Below are 7,553 nucleotides of genomic sequence, written 5' to 3'. Positions count from 1 at the left end.
ACACTTATTAGACAAAGCGGAAGCGGTAAGACTATAGTCCTTAACCTCTTATAACGTTTTATTAACCCTAATAAAGGGAATATTAAAATTAATGGCCAAAATATCTATAATGTTACGCTTAGTAGTTTATAAGAAAATATTGCAGTTATATCGCAAAACCCTAATTTACTAAATAGGTTAATTAAAGAAAATATAGTATATAGAATTGGTGCGGATAGTAATAGAATTATAGAAGCCTATAAAGCCGCTTCCATTTATAACCGGATTATAGATTGCGATAGTAGATACGACGCCACTATTAGGGAAGAAGGTATTAAACTCTTAGGTGGTAAACGTTAACGTATTACTATTATAAGTGCCATCCTTAAAAAGGTAAAGATTTTACTTTTTAATAAAGCTACCTCTGCTATAAATAATTTAATAGAGGTGTCGCTTTGTAAGTCACTCAAAAGTAAAGTATAAGATTAAACAACTTTACTTATTACTTATCGTCTTAGTATAGTCGCAGGCGCTAACAACATTATTATCTTAGATAGCGGAGAGATAAAGGAAAGGGGAAGTTATGCGGAGTTGCTTAATTAACGTAGGATATACTATAAAATGTGGATAGTAGGTAACGGTAGGGATGGAAGCTGAATAAAATAGGAGGTTAGTGTATATAGCCTTATAGATAGTGATAAGTCTACATTAGTAGGCTAGTGATATAGGAGCGCTAACTTATGCGTGTGCCGAGACTTTTACCTTTTACTACCCCGCCTGCTGTATAAGTTTTAGGCGTTTAGCCCTTATACTCTTAACTCTAGCTAAAGCGTAACGCAACTTAACCGTGTTAAAGAAAAGTCTTTATAACCGCACTTATGGATATTTATATGGTGCCCTTTTATAGTATTTTATGGTTTAACAAATATAGCACGAGTGTGGTTTATATTAAGGCATTTCTTAAAAGAATTATAGCTGCTATAAGTATCTAAGATACCTAAAACCTACTAACTAGTGGATAGAAAAGCTAAAAATAGCGGGTAGAGTTATAGACGTAAAAGATTAGATCTATGCAAGTATAACCTACTACTTATTATCTTAGCACAGTTACAGGTACCGATAAAATTATTTTCTTAGTAAAGGGAGAGGTAAAAGAAAGGGGAAGTTATACTAAGTTGCTTAATTAACGTGGATTATACTACGAAATATAGACGGTAATAGATAATATAGACGGAATGGAGGGGGTTAAAAGCTAGTATATACGCCTTGCAGATAGCTAGTACGACTTTATAGTAAGCATAGTACGACTTATAGATCTCTGCGTTAGTAGCCTTAAATAATATACGGCCCGCTAAATATAAAAGTTTATATAATATACCAAGACTTCTACCTTTTAGGCTGCCCTATATATCCACTATAAGTTCTAAACTTTTAGCCTTCTTATTCTTAATCCTAGTAAAGAATATCCAGTATAGAAAATTATACGCAACTATTAGGGCAACTTAAAAAGCTTGATCTTGGTACCGTATCTAACTAGGAAAAAAACACGCTTATTAAATTTAAGAGGTATAAACCATGCATTATAAGTTTTGCTATTAAATAATTCTATAGGCCCTATAATAACAATTTTAGTCGCCGTAGTAACGTTAGATTTGCGTATATATCCTTTTATAATAATATTAAATAATCTAATAGAAGGTATAGTATAGTTATAATGGAATTGGACTTAGGGAAAGGTATCCTGTTTATAAGCATTTAATATACGCAAAGTATAGACCTATATAGGCCTTAACTACTATTACTGTTTTGGTGGTGCTAATATAGGCTATATAGGTTTTCTATAATAGAAGTCGTAGAGGCTAGCTACTCCTAGCCTTTTATATCTAGCTATCTAGTCTAGTATTATATAAGTCTAGCTATTTTAGTTATTAAGCTTATTATAACCGCTACTAGTATTACTGTGGAGATGGTTTGCTAAAATGTGGAATAATATATATATATAAACACGAAGCCTATAAGGAATGTCTAGTGGAAATGGAAAAAGAGCTAAATATAGAGTTGGATATAATAACTTAGTGCCTTATAGGCATACCGTATAAAGAGTCAGATATATTAGATATAAAAACTTAGTACTATATAAGCATACCTGCTTATATTTATATAGCACTGCTAATAGTAAGAGAGTGTTAATGTCAAGCTAGATACGGACCTATTAAAGGACCTATTAAAGTTTATAAATATATACACCTTTATTATTCTAAGTGCGAATATAAGTTTCGTTAGGGAAGGTAGCTATAACACTAATACTGGGAGCTATAAATAAGAGGGGTAGTAGCAATAAGGATCTAGTTATAGTTTATCTTTAGTCTTAGAGTTAAAAAGCACTATATATTTAGCGCAGTTTATTAAATTAAAATTAAATAGTGCTAGCTGTTAGAGGATAAATTTAATACGCGCTTACAAATGCTCCTATATCTATATTCCACTACTCTAACTATTATTTCTTACTTCCTCCGTAACGATTTCCTTTAAGCACTATTAATTAATTAAGGAATTCTATAAAAAGCGAGCTAGGTAGTTAGGCGTAGCGCCTTCTAAATATATAGCTAGGATTTTAACGGATTTAGCGGCTATAGCTTTAGTTCTATAAGCTAGGAAGTTATAGGAGCTAGGGGCTTATAGGAGCTAGGGGATCCTACAAGGTAGGTAATTATATAAGTAGGGTAGTTCTAACCTAGCGCCCTCTAATTAATGCCTAGCGTGTAAATAGGGTATTAATGGGTTTAATAACTTCGGCTTTAATCGTGCGAGCTAGATGCTCGTGTAAGCTGGCTAATCCTACGAGCTAGGTGACCGTGCGAGCATAGTGCTCGTGGAAGCTGGGCAATCCTGCGAGCTAGGCGATCGTGCGAGCTAAGCGATCGTGCGAACTAGGTAATCGTGCGAGCTAGATGCTCGTGGGAGCTAGCCGATCCTACGAGCTAGGTAATCGTGCGAGCTAGGTAGCCGTGCGAGCATGGTGCTCGTGGAAGCTAGGCAATCCTACGAGCTAGGTAATTGTGCGAGCTGGGCGATTGTGCGAACTGGGTGATCGTGGGAGCTGGATGCTCGTGGGAGCTGGGTAATCGTGCGAGCTGGGTGATCGTGGGAGCTGGATGCTCGTGGGAGCTGGGTGATCGTGCGAGCTGGGTAATCGTGCGAGCTAGGTGATCGTACGAACTAGGTAATCGTGCGAGCTGGGCAATCGTACGAACTAGGTGATCGTGCGAGCTGGGCGATCGTGCGAGTAGAGTGATTGTGCAAGCAGGGTGATTGTGTAAGCAGGGTAATTGTGCGAGCAGGGTGATCCTGACCTAGCGCCCTCTATTAACGCCTAGCTTGTAAATAGGAAGCAAATGTTAGGAAAATATTAGAACTATAAAAAAAGGAAATATATAAGTCCTAGATCTAGAAATATTAAAGAAGTTCCTATATAAAGACTCCTATAAACTTTACAACGACTTAAAGCCCCCTTATATATACTTGGAGAAGTTTATATATAAACAGCCCTATAAGCGTAGCTATAAGTCTAAACCCCCTTACGTAACCTAACTACCCCTCCTTACTATACCGGAATAGATAAATAACCACTATATACTATAAGTAGAGAAATAATTTAAATAAAAGGAAAACACTATAAAAGAATATGTTTATATCCTAAAGATATAAGTCTATAAGTACCGTAGTCTTAAACACAACTAATAGTTACTAGTATGGCATACGTCCTAAGTCTATAAGAAAATTAAAAAATCCTAGATTGTTAGTATAGATTTACCTTCTATTATCGCTTTTAAGGTAGTAAATAAATTCATCTAAGTAAAAGCATAGATTATTATAAATACTTTATAGCTCGCTATAAGTTAAGCGGGCAGAGACTCTAGTGGGAATAGTAAAATATTATTTTATTTCGCGATAGGCTAAATAAAGAGAGGCTAAAGTTTTAACCCTTTTACCAGCTTTTATTAGAACTCTTCTTTATATTTTTATCCTTTACTTACAGATTTAAGACTATAAAGTTAAGGCCACCGTATCCAACCGTCGCCTATATAGCCTCGTCGCTTAACATCTCTTTATTGCTATCTGCCCCTATTTCCTAATCTTTAGTGCTAAAACCATTTTCTCCATTATATAATATCTCTGCGTCCTATTCTAAGTCACTTTCCTAACCAGCTAACGCCTCTATGTTGCCGTCGTTATCTTTAAAGTCGGTTTCTATATCTATAAACGCCCACTCACTAGCTAACAATTTAGGGACGCTATACTTATAGGTATTTAGGGTTACAGGATACCACTTAAGGAGAAATCGTGGTTAATATTATTAGGATATAAAATAAGCCTATAGACCTCTAAGTACCGGCTACCTAACGCCTTAAGTAAAAGATCTCTCTTAACGCAAGGCAGATTAATAGGAGTTGATTACCGCCTATATAAGGCGGAGCGCTTATAAATAGCTTAGCTAGAATACTAATTAAACCACCCCGTAGGCACTAACAGCTCCTTTACTATAGATAGGGGGTTAATATATAAGATTAACTGGCTAGGATAAGTCTACTGCTTAGGCAGTATCTTGCCCCAAGAAGGATAGGCGTCAAAAGTAGATTATATAATGCTATTCCTGCTAAGAAAGGCGTTATTAGGGGTTATTGTTAACTTCCAGTTTTAGTTTATAACTTTATATAAACGCTTCTAAACCCTACTAAGGCATACAGCGTCTATTAGGGATTATTAGCTATTTAAATTTAGTAATAGCTTAGCCAATAACTACTCCTAACAATGCCTTACCTATAGATTACTTCAGGCGCCTATAGTCTCAGGCGCAGACAATACGTAAGCTAAGAGTAATTACAGCTACTAAATATTATACCACAGACATTATATAGGGTGGAAAAGGGCGATTAGTATGCTCCACCTTTCCCTTCTACCTTCTATTCTAACTCTGCCTAGGAGAGGAATAGAATATAAACGTTATGCTCCTAGTTCTTATATACTATTAAATCGACTCACCTTTAAACCTAACCTCTTAATTATATACCCCTTACAATCTTTATAGGAATACTAGATATTATATATATTACCTTAACCAAGCTTAGATATGTTGCTAATATAACCTATAGGTCCTTAACCAGTACTTATAGAAATATTACTATATACTACTACCCTAAGGGTAACATACCTAATTATTAACCTACTAGAAACCTTAAATTATCCCAAAATTGTATTAATAACAAAGACATAGCATCTAGTAGCGGGGAGGAGAAACAATTATAGCTTTCCAACTCTATGTAGAAATAGATACCTTATACGCCTACTTAAACACCTAATAAAGTCAATCTTTATAAAAACAACGACAATATAAAGGGCAATATACAAGAGGACACGGTTTGGGGAGGTATACAAAAAATATACCTTAATTACTTTAGGGGCTTAGAAAGCTATAGCGAAGTTAAAATAGGCTTACCTAAGCCAATAAAGGACTATAGCGAGGCCAAGATAGACTCGCCTTAATTGGCGGATACAGTTACGGTTTCTAAACACGTTTTACCAGTAACTCAAGGTATATTTATAAAACCCCTATATTTATTTAGCAATACTAATAAGTAAGTAGAGAATAGCTTAGCTAATCTTATAACATTTCTTAGAGTTGCATCTCCCCTATTTAAAGTATTAACGATTTCCAATACCATAATTTCGCGTAAATAACTAAAGTATCTCATCTCGTGGTTGCCTTCTTATTATATAAGAAAGGACTTAAGACGTCCCTAAAGCCCTAATTATAAATTATTCGTATCTACGTTCGGCCCTATCGCAGTAATATGCTAGTATCCTACCTGGGTTTTAGCCGTGGATATACCACTAAAGAGACTTGCATTATACTATGCTAAGAATCCCCGTCTCTTTTGCCATCATACTAAGATATATAAACTACTTAAAGATGTTATAATAGAGATAGCTAAGAGGAGCAAACCGTATAAGTAAGGAGATCAACTAGGAAAGGCATTAGAGGATTTATTAGAAGAGATATTAAGGAGAAGGGTACACAAGAGAAAGGTAGATCCTACTGTAGATAGAGATCCTAAGAGGTTTAAGGTATAAGAGATTTCTTATAGGGAAAGATATTTATAATTACATTTAACTTTTAGCATTTATTAAGAATTAAGGCGTTAATTAGGATTTCTTTAGCTTAGTATTTTGTTTCTATCTAGTTGCTTCTATATTAAAAATATCTTATTATCGTTTGCGTATAAAGGAACAAGTTTTTGCATATTAAATTAAAGTTGGAGAGACTTACTTAAAGGTCTTTACTGCTAAGAATTTAACCGCCTTAGCTTACCGCCTTTTAAATCTAGATGTCCTCCCATTCTAGGGTGTAAGTTAACTCTAAATTTTATATTAATAGGGTAGGAATATTAAGAATAAATATAGGATCTACCCCTTAATATTGGCCTAAGTTTTAACTGAAAATAAGATCTTATTTTAAGAACTGGATCCGATTCTAAAGACTATATTTTAATTTTAAAGACTATATCCCGATTCTAAGTTTTGGCTTAAATTATAATCCCAAAAACCAGATCTGGTAAATAGCCCTATAAGCGTAGCTATAAGTCTAAACCCCCTTACGTAACCTAACCACTTTACCCCACTACACTAAAATAGATAAATAACCGCTATATATAATATGTAGAGTCCTCCCTTAACGCAAGGCAGATTAATAGGAGTCATTATACCGCCCGTATAAGGCGGAGCGCTTATAAAGGGCTTAGCTAAAATACTAATTAAACTACCCTATAACACACTAACAGCTCCTTTGCTATAGATAGGGAGTAAATATATAAGGTTAACTAGCTAAGATAAGTCTACTACTTAAGCAGTGTCCGGCTTTATAAAGGGTGGGCGTTAGGAGTGGATTATATAATACTATTCCTGCTAGGTAAGGCGTTATTAGGGGGTCATTATTGGCTTCCGGTTTTAGTTTACAACTTTATACAAACGCCTCCAAACCTTATACTGTTGGGGCTATTTAGAAGCTGAGTTGCCTATTTACCTTATCTTAACCTTAGGCCAGGCTTATTAGCTATTAATTTATTAAGGCGATAGGAAGTTGCGTTAAGGCGCGTAATAGGGCTTAAGTGAAGCCACGCAATTAGATAGGCATTACTATGCAAAGTAACACTTAACCAGCTGCTTCTATATCGCCGTCTTGGAATAATTAGAAGAAAGGGGTTAATATTAGCCCTTACCGTTTAATATAACCCTCCTATAGAGGCATAGCAAAGTAGGGTATAAATGGGGAAGGATTATGCTCCTGTTATGGCTATATTATAGTGCATTCGTAATACTATACTATCCCTAAGTTAGTAAATCGGCTTAACTTTTAAGGCATAGTTAAAGCGGAGCCTACTATTAGCTCTCCTATTAGCTAAGTAGTAGAGAGAAGTAGGATATAAAAGGCCTCTATATCCTTTAACTAGACCTATATTAAGTATAGTATCCTTTAAGGAAATCCCTCCTTACATTCTTATAAAGATACTCCGTAA

Source organism: Cenococcum geophilum, assembly GCF_001692895.1.
Source record: "Cenococcum geophilum 1.58 unplaced genomic scaffold K441scaffold_9, whole genome shotgun sequence".
Lineage (NCBI taxonomy): Eukaryota > Fungi > Ascomycota > Dothideomycetes > Gloniales > Gloniaceae > Cenococcum > Cenococcum geophilum.
Note: the sequence above shows the minus strand (reverse complement) of the source record.